General features: G+C 48.9%; 1 protein-coding gene across 2 annotated transcripts in view; it reads left to right on the plus strand.

The window, feature by feature from the left end:
• C20H17orf100 (chromosome 20 C17orf100 homolog) overlaps positions 1–14,925 on the plus strand; it is a 64,427-nt gene that overhangs the window by 13,502 nt on the left and 36,000 nt on the right. The window lies entirely within an intron of this gene.

Below are 14,925 nucleotides of genomic sequence, written 5' to 3' on the forward strand. Positions count from 1 at the left end.
GGGTCTGCACGCAGGCTTTCTCTAGTTGCAACGAGCAGGGTCTGCACGCAGGCTTTCTCTAGTTGCAACGAGCAGGGGCTGCTCTTCGTTATAGTGCGAAGGCTTCTCATTGTGGTGGCTTCTCTTGTGGAGCACGGGCTCTAGGCACGCGGGCTTCAGTAGTCATGGTGCACAGGCTTAGTTGCTCCTTAGCATGTGAGATCTTCCCGGACCAGGGCTCAAACCCATGTCCCCTGCATTGGCAGGCGGATTCTTTTTTGTTTGCTTTTTTTTTTTTAACATCTTTATTAGAGTATAATTGTTTTACATTGTTGTGTTATTTGCTGCTATATAACCAAGTGAATCAGCTATACGTATACATATATCTCCATATCCCCTCTTGCATCTCCTTCCCACTCTCCCTATCCCACCCCTCTAGGTGGTCACAAAGCATGGAGCTGATATCCCTGTGCTATGTGGCTGCTTCTCACTAGCTATCTATTTTACATTTGGTAGTATATATAAGTCCATGCTACTCTCTCACTTCGTCCCAGTTTACCCATCCCCCTCCCCGTGTCCTCAAGTCCATTCTCTACATCTGTGTCTTTATTCCTGTCCTGCCCCTAGGTTCTTCAGAACCTTTTTTTTTTTTAGATTCCATATAGATGTGTTAGCATACAGTATTTGTTTTTCTCTTTCTGGCTTATTTCACTCTGTAAGATAGACTCTAGGTCCATCCACCTCACTACAAATAACTCAATTGCATTTCTTTCTATGAGCTGAGTAATATTCCATTGTATATATGTGCCACATCTTCTTTATCCATTCATCTTTTGATGGACACTTAGGCTGCTTCCATGTCCTGGCTATTGTGAATAGTGCTGCAGTGAACATTGTGGTACATGACTCTTTTTGAATTATGGTTTTCTCAGGGTATATGCCCAGTAGTGGGATTGCTGGGTCATATGGTAATTGTATTTTTAGTTTTTTAAGGAACCTCCATACTGTTCTCCACAGTGACTGTATCAATTTACATTCCCACCAACGGTGCAAGAGGGTTCCCTTTTCTCCACACCCTCTCCAGCATTTATTGTTTGTAGATTTTTTGGTGATGGCCATTCTGACCGGTGTGAGATGATACCTCATTGTAGTTTTGTTTGTTTGTTTTTTTGAATTTTATTTTATTTACTTTTTATACAGCAGGTTCTTATTAGTTATCCATTTTATACATATTAGTGTATGTATGTCAATCCCAATCTCCCAATTCATCCCACCACCTCACTGTAGTTTTGATTTGCGTTTCTCTAATGATTAGTGATGTTGAGCATTCTTTCATGTGTTTGTTGCCCATCTGTATGTCTTCTTTGGAGAAATGTCTATTTAGGTCTTCTGCCCATTTTGGGATTGGGTTGTTTGTTTTTTCGATATTGAGCTGGCAGGTGGATTCTTAACCACTGCGCCACCAAGGAAGTCCAACGCTCAGCTGTTTTAAAAACTCTTACTATATAAGAAGTGCATATGCCCATTCTTAAATATTTGAAAAATATAGAAAACAGTAAAGAAGGAAATGCAATACTACAGATTTATCAAAGATAACTGCTGTTATATTTCCATCTCAACATTTTTTCCTATGGTTGTGTATATTTTTATTATCACCGAGATCATATAGTATATACAATTTTGTATCTGCTTTATTCACTTTAAATTAGATATAAGTATTTTCAACATAATGAAATATTCTTCTTCTTTTTTTTTTTTGGCTGCATTGGCTCTTCGTTGCTGCGTGCAGGCTTTCTCTAGTTGTGGCGAGCGGGAGCTACTCTTTGTGGCGGTGCATGGGCTTCTCATCGCGGTGACTTCTCTTGTTGCAGAGCACGGGCTCTAGGCGCGCAGGCTTCAGTAATTGCAGCACATGGGCTCAGTAGTTGTGGCTCACGGGCTCTAGAGCGCAGGCTCAGTAGTTGTGGCGCACAGGCTTAGTTGCTCCACAGCATGTGAGATCATCCCGGACCAGGGCTTGAACCCATGTCCCCTGCATTGGTAGGCGGATTCTTAACCACTGTGCCACCAGGGAAGTCCCAAAATATTCTTCATAAACACTTTTAATTCCTGAATAAGAGTTTTGAGTGGACACACCATAAATACCTACTATTATCCAAATGTTGGGCATTTATGTTTTTTCATTTTTCAAGAATGTAAAAACACACTGAAAAAAAAAACGCTGAGGTAAACATCTTTTAAGTATAAATCTTTGTCCACAATTTGAATTTTCCCTTAGATTAAATTCATACTCATAGGGGTATAAACATGTTTTTAGTCTTTCTATTTTGCTTTCCAGAAAGGTTGAACCAATAACACATGCCTAAAACAAACAAACAAAAAAAACACACACTTATCTCACTACACACAGCTACATGAAAAAATATCATTTTTTTAAAAATTTACTTATTTGAAAGGCAGTGTGTCTGTTGCTTCCTTTTAATAGATAAACTGAGACTCAGTGAGAAAAGGGACCTGCCTGGGGTCACCCCAGGAGTGTGTTATCTCATTCCATCCTTACAACCTATGATAGTGGGGAGCTAAAGCACACAGATGGGGTAACCTGCCCAGTCTCTCACTCAGCGCATGAGACGTGGAGCCTGAGTTTAATCCTCCACAGTTGGAACCCAGGGCCCTTCACCTCTGTTCTTTGGCTGTTCTTCGTTCCCAGATACGATGCTGAAAGGTGGTTTGGGGCCAAGACCTGAAAGGACTTGGAGTTTGGATTTACCCTATAGACAGAGGGGCACCATTAATGGGTTCTTAAGCCTCAAGACTGTATTTTACAAAGATATTTCTGGTAGACTGGCTGGGGGAGGCTGGTGACAGGGAGGTTGGTTGTGGAGGTGCAGCACACAGATAATGTGAACAACAAAGAGGCCTGCACAGACCCATGCGCACGTGGGCTTGTGGGTTATGGGCTGTGGGCAGTTGGAAACATTAGGCGTCTGGGGAGGCCTCCTCCTGTGCCCTTTTCACTGGGCAAGGGCCATTTTTATCTGCTACATGTCAGGCAGAACCTGTGCCAACGGCCAAAGACTCCACCTCAAATCTAGCAAATAAGAGAGAGGATAGTATGGATTACGTTATATTTAAAACAAGCCCACACAATGCCTGTAATTTTTTATTCTGACTCCGTAATTATAACTCAAGACCAGTCAGATCATAGTTATCCTCACACCGACCCGCTGCTGAGACACATTGAATTAAAGGCTTTGCTGCTTCTCCAGATTCTATTTTAGACACCAAGCACTGTCAGGTAACCGGCTTTTCACAAGGCTCGTCTTGGTGGAGCCCCTCTCGGGGCAGCCTGCACGAAGGCCAGGTCAACACTGGGCTCTTGAAAAGACCCCCGATACTTGTGATGCTTTGCCCAACCTGAGCCTCAGGCCTGAGCCAGGGGCCTGGAGAGCTGAGGGAGCACCACCCTTGGAGCAGGCCAGCCTCCCTTGGTCAGGCCCATCTCAGAGCCTCTGCACTCTAGAAGATTCCTGAATGCTGCTCTCCCCCAGACCCTTCCCAGGGTCCCAGGGTCAGATAGGCCAAGCCCTGGCTATTGGGCACAGTTGTCACAGATAAGCTGGCATTGCCATTGCCCAAAGGGGCCTAATTTAGAAAAGACGAGAAAAAGGAAACCAAGGGAGCACAAGCCAGCTGGGCTTACACAGGCAGCCCCTGTGACTAACCAGGCCTAGGCTAATTAAGGCCCCCTCCCCATCTTGGGATCCACCAAAGAACACCACCTCTCAGCCCCACGAAGACGCCCCTAACAGAGCAAGAGTGGGGTTGGGTCCCTCCTCACAGACCTGGAGCCCCACTGCCCCTTCCTCCACGTGGCCCCACACACCCAGTCCTGCCTCCAGGGAACCCTGGGGGGGAGATAGGCTAGCTCCCGTTTATCCATAAACTGCAGGCAGGCCTGGGCTCTGTCGGAGGTCCTTCACATGTACCATCCCATTTACTCACATCTCATAATCATCACTTTAGACATGAGGAAATGGAGCGCGGAGAGGTAAAGTGTGGGGCTCCAGGCCACCCAGTCCATATGTGAAGGAGTGGGAGCTGGAACCCACTTGTCAGACTCCCTCAGATCACACGGCTCATCCATAGGCAGCTTGCCTGAAACCACCAGGCCTGCTCCCAGCTGCTGCTTGGTGGTTTCACACCCCCGGCAACTTGCTAAGCACTTGAGCCCAAGAAAGCCCAATCCCAGTACCTGTCTTAGCACAACTTTCTGCAGCACACAGCTCCTTGCCTCAGCCAGCTCCTTGCACGGACCCTTGCTCTCGTGTCCCACAGGAAGAACGGACAGTTCCTTGCTCAGGCCTTTGATGCATCTTGTACTTCTATTTTGACATTTAAGACATTATTGTCACCATTCACATGACTCTCCTACTAGACTTCTCGGGGGCAGGGCCTGTGTCCTGTCTCTTTGTTACTAGTTTGACACCTGGCACGTAGTGGCTGCTTGCTGTTTGTTTTGTTTTTTTGGGGTTTTTAAATTTATTTATTTTTGGCTGTGTTGGGTCTTCGTTGCTGCACGCGGGCATTCTCTAGTTGCGGCGAGCGGGGGCTACTCTTCGTTGCGGTGCGCGGGCTTCTCATTGCGGTGGCTTCTCTTGTTGCGGAGCATGGGCTCTAGGCGCGTGGGCTTCAGTAGTTGTGGCGCGTGGGCTTCAGTAGTTGTGGCTCGCGGGCTGTAGAGCGCAGGCTCAGTAGTTGTGGCGCACGGGCTTAGTTGCTCCGCAGCATGTGGGATTTTCCCGGACCAGGGACCAAACCTGTGTCCCCTGCATTGACAGGCAGATTCTTAACCACTACGCCACCAGGGGAGTCCCTGCTTGCTGTTTGTTGCAAGAAAAAAGGAGAGTCTGAAAAACTATTCATCCTTCAAAAGTATGCCTAGGATAGATCCTGGGAAGGCTTTCCTGAGTCACACAAGCTGAGTTAACCCCGTCTGCTCCTATACAATCAGTGGGAGGATTGTTTACTTGGGTACCCCTTTGGGGGCAGGGACAGAACCCGATTCTTCCCTGTGACCCTGTCTCTCAGCACAGGGCAGGCATCTAGCAGGGGTCAGTACATGTAGAACTGAATTGCTCTTTGCTTCAGAGTCCCAGATAAAGGGCACCATGACCTGAACCAGCCAGCTGCCCAAGTCACCTGGCTGAAACCACCGAGGGCTGGCGTGCTAGGGATGTTTGCTGAGGAAGGGAACACCGAAATAAAGCCTAACTTTAAAAAAGAAACACACCCAATAGGTGTTCTATTTCTATGAAAATCAGCTCTGTTTTTAGGTAACTGCCATCCTGCCTCACCTCCCCAAGGTGGGCCCTGCCTTCCCACAGGGCCCCTCTACACCGCACCCGGTAATCATGGCCTTACCTGCCCCCATCCCCTCCCCTGTTTGCTCTCTGGGGTTTCCCTCGATTGCAGGGTGAGAGCTTCCAGACGCCCCAGAGGCCTGTTTCATGCCGGCCCCAGTCTCCCTCCCTCCCTCCCTCCCTCCCTCCCTCCCTGACCTACCCTTGTCAGGGCCCAGGCCTTGGGGGGGGTGGAGGAGGGGCAGGGCAGGGAGTCAGCCCCTTAACTGAGCCAGAGCAGGGCAGCTTCACAGCTAGGGATACAGGAGCCAGGCCGTGCTCCTCCCAGGTCTCTGTCAAGCCAGCAGGGCCCCACTCCCTAGTTCAGACAAAACTCGAGGTCTGCATGGCGCAGTGAAGAGAACGGGGCTTTGGTGTCACTGTCGCGGTGCTGGGCCTGGGCCTGGCTCCTCCTCCTCGGCTGCCAGCATCTAGGCAGGTCGCCTACCTCCCACCCTCTCCCAGCTTCAGACCCCTCCCGGGCCAAACAGAGCCAGACCTGCAGCACGGGTCTGCTGAGGGCCACGCCACGATGAATTTCTTGCAGGGTGAGAAGTTTGGTTTGGAGAGCAGCAACTCTATACTTCCTGTGTGCTCATCAAGAATCAAGCTCTGGGGACTTCCCTGGTGGCGCAGCAGTTAAGAATCCACCTGTCAATGCAGCAGACACGGGTTCGAGCCCTGGTTCGGGAAGATCCCACATGCCTCGGAGCAGCTAAGCCTGTGAGCCACAACTACTGAAGCCCACGTGCCTAGAGCCCGTGCTCCGCAACAAGAGAAGCCACCGCAATGAGAAGCCCGCGCTCCGCAACTAGAGAAAGCCCACGCAGCAACGAAGACCCAACGCAGCCAAAAATTAATTATTTATTTTTAAAAAAGAAGCTCCAGGCACCCCAGCCCTGTTCTGTGAGCCTCATTCTGGCTCATCCTCACCTCCTCCATTAGCTCCTTTGTCCCAGAGTCCCACTGGAGCCTTAGGGAGCACCCCACTCTTTGACAAGATTCCTGCTTCTCACAGAGGGCCAACAGGGTGATGGACCCTCAATACCTTGGCAGCTCCCCCCAGCCTCCAGCCAGATTCTAGGAAGAGACCAGGGCAAGCCTGAGGCAGGGGCTGGGGCTGAGGCCCACCGTCCTGGGAAACTTGTGAGCCTCCCTCACAGCTCAGCACTCAGGCAGGCATCCAACTACCCACGGCTGCGGTTTCCAGAGAGCCGGGCCTCCCACCGCAGGGACAGTAAGCTGAGAAGCACTGGAGCTATAAATGTGAAGTGGTGAACCATGGGACACTGCCGCAGCCCCACAGTGGGCAGGAGCCCACCCACCCCCACCCAGCCTCCCTGCCTCCCAGGAAGCTTCAGGCCCCGCCAGCCCTCTGAGACAGCCCAGGCCTGTCCACCGGCTCCGCTCTGGACTCTGAGCAAGGCTGCTGACCCACTCCCACCCCCGGGAGGTCCCAGGCACAGTGTAAGGCCCAGCTGGGGACAGGGCAGGCAGGACACCACACAGCACTTTGTACACCAGCAGTCAGGGCCTCTGGTCTTACCTCACAAGCATCATCTTATTTTATGTTGACTTATGCAAAAGGAGGGGGGCCCGTAATCGTTTTGAAGCTTACTGCTTCTCAAGGTCTCACTCCTCCCCCCGGGTGGTACTGAGTCACAGCTTCAGACCCATCTGGAGGCTACCTTGGGCACAGTCAGGGTGACCTTGGGGTGGACCTGGGGCTCATGTGGTCTTGATGGGCATCCTCATAGGCCCTGCCAAAAAGGAGACCCCAGGAGCGGCAGTGATGCCTGATAAAATAAGAGCAGCCCCTTCACCAAGTGCCCACCCTGTGCCCAGCCCAGAGCTCTCAGACCATAGAAGGGTCATTGTTTCACAGGTGAGAGACCACACCCAGGGAGGAAGTCCAGAGCTCGGCTGTGCCTCAGGTCTCACCACCACTCCTATACTTCAGACCTGGACGGGAGTGCAGTGCAAGGTGGGGAGTAGGGGCCCATCTGGAAGGGTCTGGGGAAACAGAGAACAGGAAGGAAGCCCCCTCTTTCTCTCCTCTCAGAGCCTGTCAAGGACAGGCCTCTTCTCCAATACCCCTACTCTGCTGGACAATCTGTCCGCTAGCACAGGCCCCTCCTGTTAGGCTAGGGAGCTGGCCAGGAAAGGTGAAGTCACCCTCAGTGTGTCTGTCACCTGCCCCACACGAGAGCTCAGAGGTGAGCCCTTGGGTCTCTGGGGAGTCCCCACACAGTGGGATTGTCTTGAGCGATATCACTTCAATATCCCTTAGCTGGCGCCCCTCAGGGAGGTGGACAGAGATGGATACCTAGGGAGTGCCATCAGCCGCAGTGGAGGCCCTGCCAGGAGGAAGCACTCTGGGCTGGGTGATGGGCAAGAGAGACAGCAAGGGCTTCTAGACATGACGCCAGGCCCAAGGGTCACTGGCCAGGGAAGCAGCTGGCAGCCTGTCCTCACCCCTTTTGAGTCAGGTATTTTGGCTTCCCAAGTCCACAAATGGGGAAAAACAGGCTGGGCAAATGTTTACTGCAAAAAACATTTAGTATATCTTATTCGTAAGAAACTTGAAAACTTTACAGGAGGACATAAAAGTTTAATATATGAAAAAATGACATTTTGTTGTGTAGCATGGATCAATATTATAAAGATGTCATTTCTCATCTAACCTAATCTATAAACCTGTTCTGATTCATTTAGATTCATAATGTGTATTGAGCCATTACTGTGTACCAGGTGTGTTCTAGGCACAGGGAATACAGGATTGAACGAAACAGGCAAAAATCCCTGCCTTCATGGGGCTTACAGTCTTAAAGATAGGAGAGAGATAGACAAACAAGATAAAGAAGTAAAGAAGTAAATTATATAGTACGCTAGATGAAAAATGCAATAGAGAAAAATCAAAGACATTATAGAGAGCGTGGGGTGGGTGGGGAGTTATAAGTTAAAACAGGCTGACTAGTAGTAACATTTGAGCAGAGATTTAAAGGAGGTGATGGGGCAGGAGTGTACTTGGTGTGCTCTAGGAGCAGCAAAGAGGCCTGTGTAGTTAGATCAGAGTGAGTCAGTGGTTCTTAGACATTTGGGGATGCCTGGAGACATTTTTCATTGTCACAACGGGGGGGTGGGAAGTGCGGGGTTGCTGCTGGTCTTCGGTGAATAGATGCCGGGATGCTGCTGAACATCCTGCAGTGCATAGACAGCTTCCTACAACAAAGATTTATTTGGTCTGAAATGCCAGTTGTGCTGAGGTCAGGAAACCCTGGAGAGTGAGGCAGAGTAGCAAAGAGATAGTCAGAGAGGTAAACTGCCAACCAGGTTTTTTTTGGAACTAGAGAAGCTGATTCAGAAATTCTTATGGAAAAATATGTGATAATAGCTGGGGGCAGGAGATGGGGAGGATTAAAAAGAAGAATAAACAGAGTTTTACCATATTTTAGCATACACTATAAATATTCTTACGACAAATGACTAATTTCCTTAATATATAAAGAGTTCTTATAAGTGAATAAGAAAAGGCCTTTTTAAAAAACTCTTAAAAATAGGAAAAAAGGAGTTTACCCCCCCAGTAAGGATACACAAATGGATTATAAATATGTGAAAAAATTATAAATGTTACTTGCAGTTTAAAGAAATGAGAATGAAAATCATGAGATAGCATTTTACAACTATCAGAGTAGCAATGATTGAGAAATTTGATTATATACAGAGTTATTCAGGATATGTGAGAATATGGCCACATGCACAGTTCTTTTTTTTTTTTTTTTTTTGGCTGCATTCGGTCTTCGTTGCTGGCTTTCTCTAGTTGCGGCGACTGGGGGCTGCTCTTCATTGCAGTGCGTGGGCTTCTTATTGCGGTGGCTTCTCTTGTTGTGGAGCACAGGCTCTAGGCGCACGGGCTTCAGTAGTTGTGGCACACGGGCTCAGTAGTTGTGGCTCATGGGCTCTGGAGCGCAGGCTCAGTAGTTGCAGTGCATGGGCTTAGTTGCTCCACAGCATGTGGGATCTTCCTGGACCAGGGCTCGAACCCCTGCATTGGCAGGCGGATTCTTAACCACTGCACCACCAGGGATTCCTCATGCACAGTTCTTGAGAATATATATTGGCATAGCCTTTTTGGAAAGCAAGTTGGCAATATCTGTCCCAGATTTTTTGGGGGGTGTGGGGGGGCCGAGGTGCCACACAGCTTGTGGGATCTTAGCTCCCCAACCAGGGGTGGAACCCGGGCCCTCAGCAGTGAAAGTGCAGAACCTTAATCACTGGACTGCCAGGGAATTCCCCTCTGTCCCAGATTTAAATACATATATGTTTTCATCCAGCATGCCATTCTAGGCAAGTATTCTACTCAGGTATGTTTACAAAGATTTAAGTACAGACATGTTTATTACAGTCCTAGCAAAAGATTGGAAATGACCCAAATGCCCATCAACAGGGGTCTTGTTTATTATACGGTATACACTTACAATAGAATACTATGCAGCTTTTAAAAAGACTGAGGCTTACTCCTAGGCACACAGCCAAGAGAAGTGAAAACACAAGTCCACAAAAAGACTTATGCAGAGAATTTTATAACAGCTTTATTCAGATAGCCCTCAACTGGAGCAAACCTAAAGTCCATCAAAGGAGAATAAACAAACCGTGGCATATTCATACAATGGAACACTACTTAGCAACAACAATAAAAAGAATGAATGGATACACACAACAGGAATGAATTTCTAAAGCATTTTGTTGCACAAAATAAATCAGACACAAGAGTAGGTACTGTATGATTCCATTTACATGAATTTCAACAGGCAAAACCAACCCATGCTGACAGAAATCAGTACAGTGGTTGCCTCAAGAAGGTGCAGATTCCTGGAAGGGGCAAGAGAACCGTCAGGGGTTAAGGAGATGGAAATGAGGTGTTGCTTACACCTTTTATACAGTTGTCTAAATCACTGAATTGTACACTTAAGATCTGTGCAATTCACTGAATTTAATTTTACCTCAGTTTATAAACAAAATTGGGAATTCCCTGATGGTCCAGTGGTTAGAACTTGGTGCTCTCCCTTCCGAGCCCTGGGTTCAATCCCTGGTCGGGGAACTAGGATCCCACAAGCTGCAGAGCAGCCAAAAATAAAAAATGAAAACATAAAAACAAAATTAACTATTGAATGGGGAAATAAAGTCAAACTTAATATGTCCTGAAATGGAATGATCTCCAAATAAATTAAGGGGGAGGGGCGGAAACAAGGACAGAAAATGTCTATAGTATGCTCCCAGATGTAATAAAGAGGACACATACCTATTACATAAGCTTGTATACAGTTGGCCCTCTGTATCCTCGAGTTCTGCATCTGCATATTCAACCAACCACCATGCAGGATCACAGATACGGGGGTGCCAACTGTACTAGGCCATTTTATACAAGGGACTTGTGCATCTGCAGGCTTTGGTACCCTCAGGGGTCCTGGAGCCAACCCCTGCGGGCTGACTGTATATGTAACATGTCTGGAAGGACATGTAAGAAAATGTTGGGCAATGGTTGCCTTTCTGGAAGGGCCTGGAGGCCTCAAGGTCTAAAGTGGAGGGACATGTCTCAGTACTTTTTTGTACTGTTGGAATTTTTTCACTGTGTTCATGGTAACTTTTTAGGTATAAAAACTAATTAAAATTTCTTGATTGGATAACAGGGTGTTCTGAGGTTGAATTGTCATATTTCTCTACCCTTGATAGCTGGAAGCAGGGACATAAATGCTACTCTAACACTGCCAGCAGTGGGGTGGGCCTATGTCTCTGAGAGTAGAAGTGGGCATTTGCATGAGCATATCAGGGGAAGCGCCTGGAAGGCGTTTCTGGGGCAGGGAAGTGAGAACCTGAATCCTGGCTCAGGACACCACACGAAGTAAACTGAATATCTATCGGAGCACAAGGATTTGGGCAGGAAATGATAAGCTTTCTGTCGGAGAATGTCAAAAGCCATCCCATGATGTGGAAGATTTATCATGATGGAATTTTTTTTAATGTGAAAAGAAGCTTCTTTGGTGGGTTGGAAGACAAGGCTTTTAAGAGGATGTGGGACCAGGGGAGAGAGTACCCCAGAAAAAGGAGTTCTGAGCTAAGAATAGGACTTCCAGGTGTAATTTTTAACCAGACAGTCCAGCATTTGGTCTTTATTTCCACAAACAAGAACATGCCATCAAGGGTCCTACCAGGGAATGTCCGTATTCATTTTGAGAATTGGACTCTGTGCTAGTGAGCTGACTCCCTGCTTGAAGTCCAGAGCAAAAGTTTCATTATCCATTATTCTTGGGTGTAAGGGATGGTGGGGAGGAAGGAAGACTTTTCCTGTCCCAGGGAGATGCCCTGCTCACTGGCTTTGCCAGAGGAGGCAGTCCAGGTCTTTCCCTAAGGAAGTCCTCAGCTCAGAGGGACAGGGAAGGATCCCAATTCCAGATCAAAGGATAAGGAACCCTGGAATGCATGGGATCCTTGTGGAGTCATACGTCCCTGGCAAAACAGTTCAGAGAGCAATCCTGGTCAGGATTATGTGTTCAGCTAACCTTGGGCCCAAATGTTTGATGTATGCAAAGAAGGAAATCAAGGGTCTTGGGTAGAACCTCTTTACAAAATATAAGAGGCAAAAATATCAGTGGGGAAAAGGTCTCAGAGGGCTTTCAGCAAATGGCTAAGACCCAGATGGGAGCAGGGAGTGGGCCATGTAATAGACTTTAAACCAAGACATCATGGGGATGTGGCAGGGGCTGCATCTGGCCCAAGCAGATGAAGGGTCAGTGGGGTAAGGGTGTTCATGACTCTGGGGAAAGGCCCTTACAGATGCTCTAGTCCGGCCCCTTCCTAATGGAAACTGAGGCCCAGAGAGTGTACTGACTTGTTCAGTATCCAATGTCAGGACTGAGCTTGGTCCATGACTCAGACTTTAGCCTCCCAATCCAGTGGTTCTCCTGGAAGTGGAGGCAGAGGTGAAGCCCTTGACCAAACACATACTCTCTTCCTACCTAGGAATGTGTTTCTACTGAATTCCATGGAAAGGGAGCCACTCAAGTAGCCTGGAGTGAGGGCAGCCCTCTGAAAGGGTCATAATAGCAGACCCTGGTTCATCACCTACCCAGCCGCTCCCCCTTTTCTTCCCCTGCCGGAAGCCATATTTTGTAGTAGGTGAAAACCTCTTGATTTCAGGAAACATAGGCCAATTTCCCAAGCCCAAGAAATGAGTCCTAATTGGTCTCATGGTATTCCAATTCCCCTTTGTCAGTGATTGGCCTAAGGGTGGGCATATGATTTAGTTCTGGCCAACAAGACATAAAGGGAAGATTGTAGGGCCTTCTGAGAGAGCTTTTGCTTTTCTAATGAAAGGGAAAGATGCAGCAGGCGCCATCATGCCCCCATCTCGCACACCTTCCTTCCTGCCTTCAATGCAGATGTGTATAATGAGGGTCAAGCATGACAGCAAAGGCATAGCACCCTTAAGATAGCAAAGTGGGCGATCAATCCCAAGTCTTTGGTGGCCCGAGATAGCTGCTGGACCAGTGCCAGCAACCGTCTACCTCCAGACTTCTTGTTAAGTAGATATTAAATGCCCTTATGATTTAAGCCGCTGTTAGCTAGGTTTTCTCCTACTTGCAGCCGAAAGCAATCCTGATCTGCACTGGCCATAAATGTTAGTGCAGCTCCAGCCAACTTAAAGAGACGCTGTTTAGAAACAGCCTTTGGTCAGCCTCCTCAACCTTGGGATCTGTTCTCCTGAACCCCTGCCCAGCTTTCTTGTCATTCCTCAACCAGATGGAATCCCCCCACCCTTCCACCCACCCCACCACATCCTCCTCCATCAGCCTGGCCAGTCCTACTCATCCTTCATTGCCCACGTTGGATGACCTTCACTGACCTTGCTCACTACCACCAGGCATACATCTGATTGACAACATTGATCAATCATTTATTTACCAATCACACTTGGGGTGGTCTGCTGTGGATTAGCCATAGGGCTAGCACTGGACCCAGCAGGGAGTGCAAGTCCTTGGGAGCCCTCACTGGTGGGGCAGACACATCAACAGCAGCAGTGTAGGGAGTAGTGATAGAGGGGTGGGTCGGTTTTATCTTGGCAGGGGAGCAGGTAGCCATTTCCATACTGCTCTCTCCAACCAAAGGTTTTATTTCTCTGGGCAAAGACCAGCCCTGTCTGTTGCAGGACTGACCTAAGCCCATCGCAGAGGAGGCAGCAGAAAGGGCTCTTGTGAATGATCCCTGAGCAGGCAGGGCCTTGGGGTAGATGTGCTCTTGGCCACCCACCTTTCCCTACCGTCCCTGTAAGGCCAAGGCCCTTAATGGCTAGAGGAAGCAGCAGTGGACATGGCAGCAGAAGATCCATATTGGAACCTTAGCCACCACTAACTTGATGTGTGACTTTGGACATGGCCTGGCCTCTCTGAGCCCCAGTATTAATGAAAGACAGAGGAGGTTAATAATGCCTGCCTATCTCACAGGCTGCTGCAAAGACTGAATGAGATAACTGTCTGATGCACCAGGGCCAGGGAGGCCTGGCACACTGGGCAGTAAGTGTTCATTCATCCACCTGCTTGCCCACCCCCACCCTACACACAGCAGAAAGCCAGAGACAGCGCCGTGCACCTTCCGTGGGAGACAGACTGGGTGCTCAGGCATCGTCCCACCCAGGAACCAGGTGGCGTATGCTTGGTCCTCGGGTGGGGCATGGGAGTTCCTTGGGTTCCCATACTTTCTCCTGCTCTGAAAAATACCATCAATGGAGCAGCACAAGAAGGAAGGGAAATTGGGTTGGTGGTAGGAGGATAGGATTCTCTCATGTGTCTCTCACAGGTTGTTCTGAGGGTTCCCAGACCACTCTGGAGTCTGTCTAGCAGCTTCAGGGAGATTCACTCATGGGCAGGGGCTGTCTGCTCAGGGACCGCCGGGCACTGCTTGTTCTCAACGATGCTCTGTCAGCAGCAGACTAGACTGCCAAGACCAGTCAGCAGAGGGAGGCTTTCCCCAGAGGTGCCCAAACTCTGGCATGACAGAGGAACCCTGCTTTTGGCGGTTAACAGGTATTCCCTCTGGGTCTGCAGGTGAGGGAGGACCTAGACCTCCGCCTGTGGCCCCAAAGGAGGCCATCACTGCCCATACTTGGAGTGTGATCCCAGCTGTCGTGGGGCAGGAAAAGCATCTCCCGGAAGAGCCAAACTGACCTGCCTGGGACAAAAGGGGCGGATTCCAGCAAATGTCGGCCAGACATTAGAGGGGCCTAGGAGCTGAAGAAGGTGCCCCACAGAGCTGGGAAGGGGGTCCAAACTGTCAGTTCAAATGGAGCAGTGAACTGTCAGTGGGGTGCTGCAGGTGGTGTCGTGCGGAAGTTATCGACTCAAATTCCTCATCCTTTGGAGGTGGCACCATACTCCTGGTGGTCCCAGGAGGCTCTGATTCCCACTCGCTCCAGCAGTGGAAAGCTTCCCAGGACCAGACATTTTGTCCCCAGGCTGGGTTGTCCCTTCCGAGTGACAGGAGGGATCTG

This window comes from Lagenorhynchus albirostris, chromosome 20, assembly GCF_949774975.1.
Source record: "Lagenorhynchus albirostris chromosome 20, mLagAlb1.1, whole genome shotgun sequence".
Lineage (NCBI taxonomy): Eukaryota > Metazoa > Chordata > Mammalia > Artiodactyla > Delphinidae > Lagenorhynchus > Lagenorhynchus albirostris.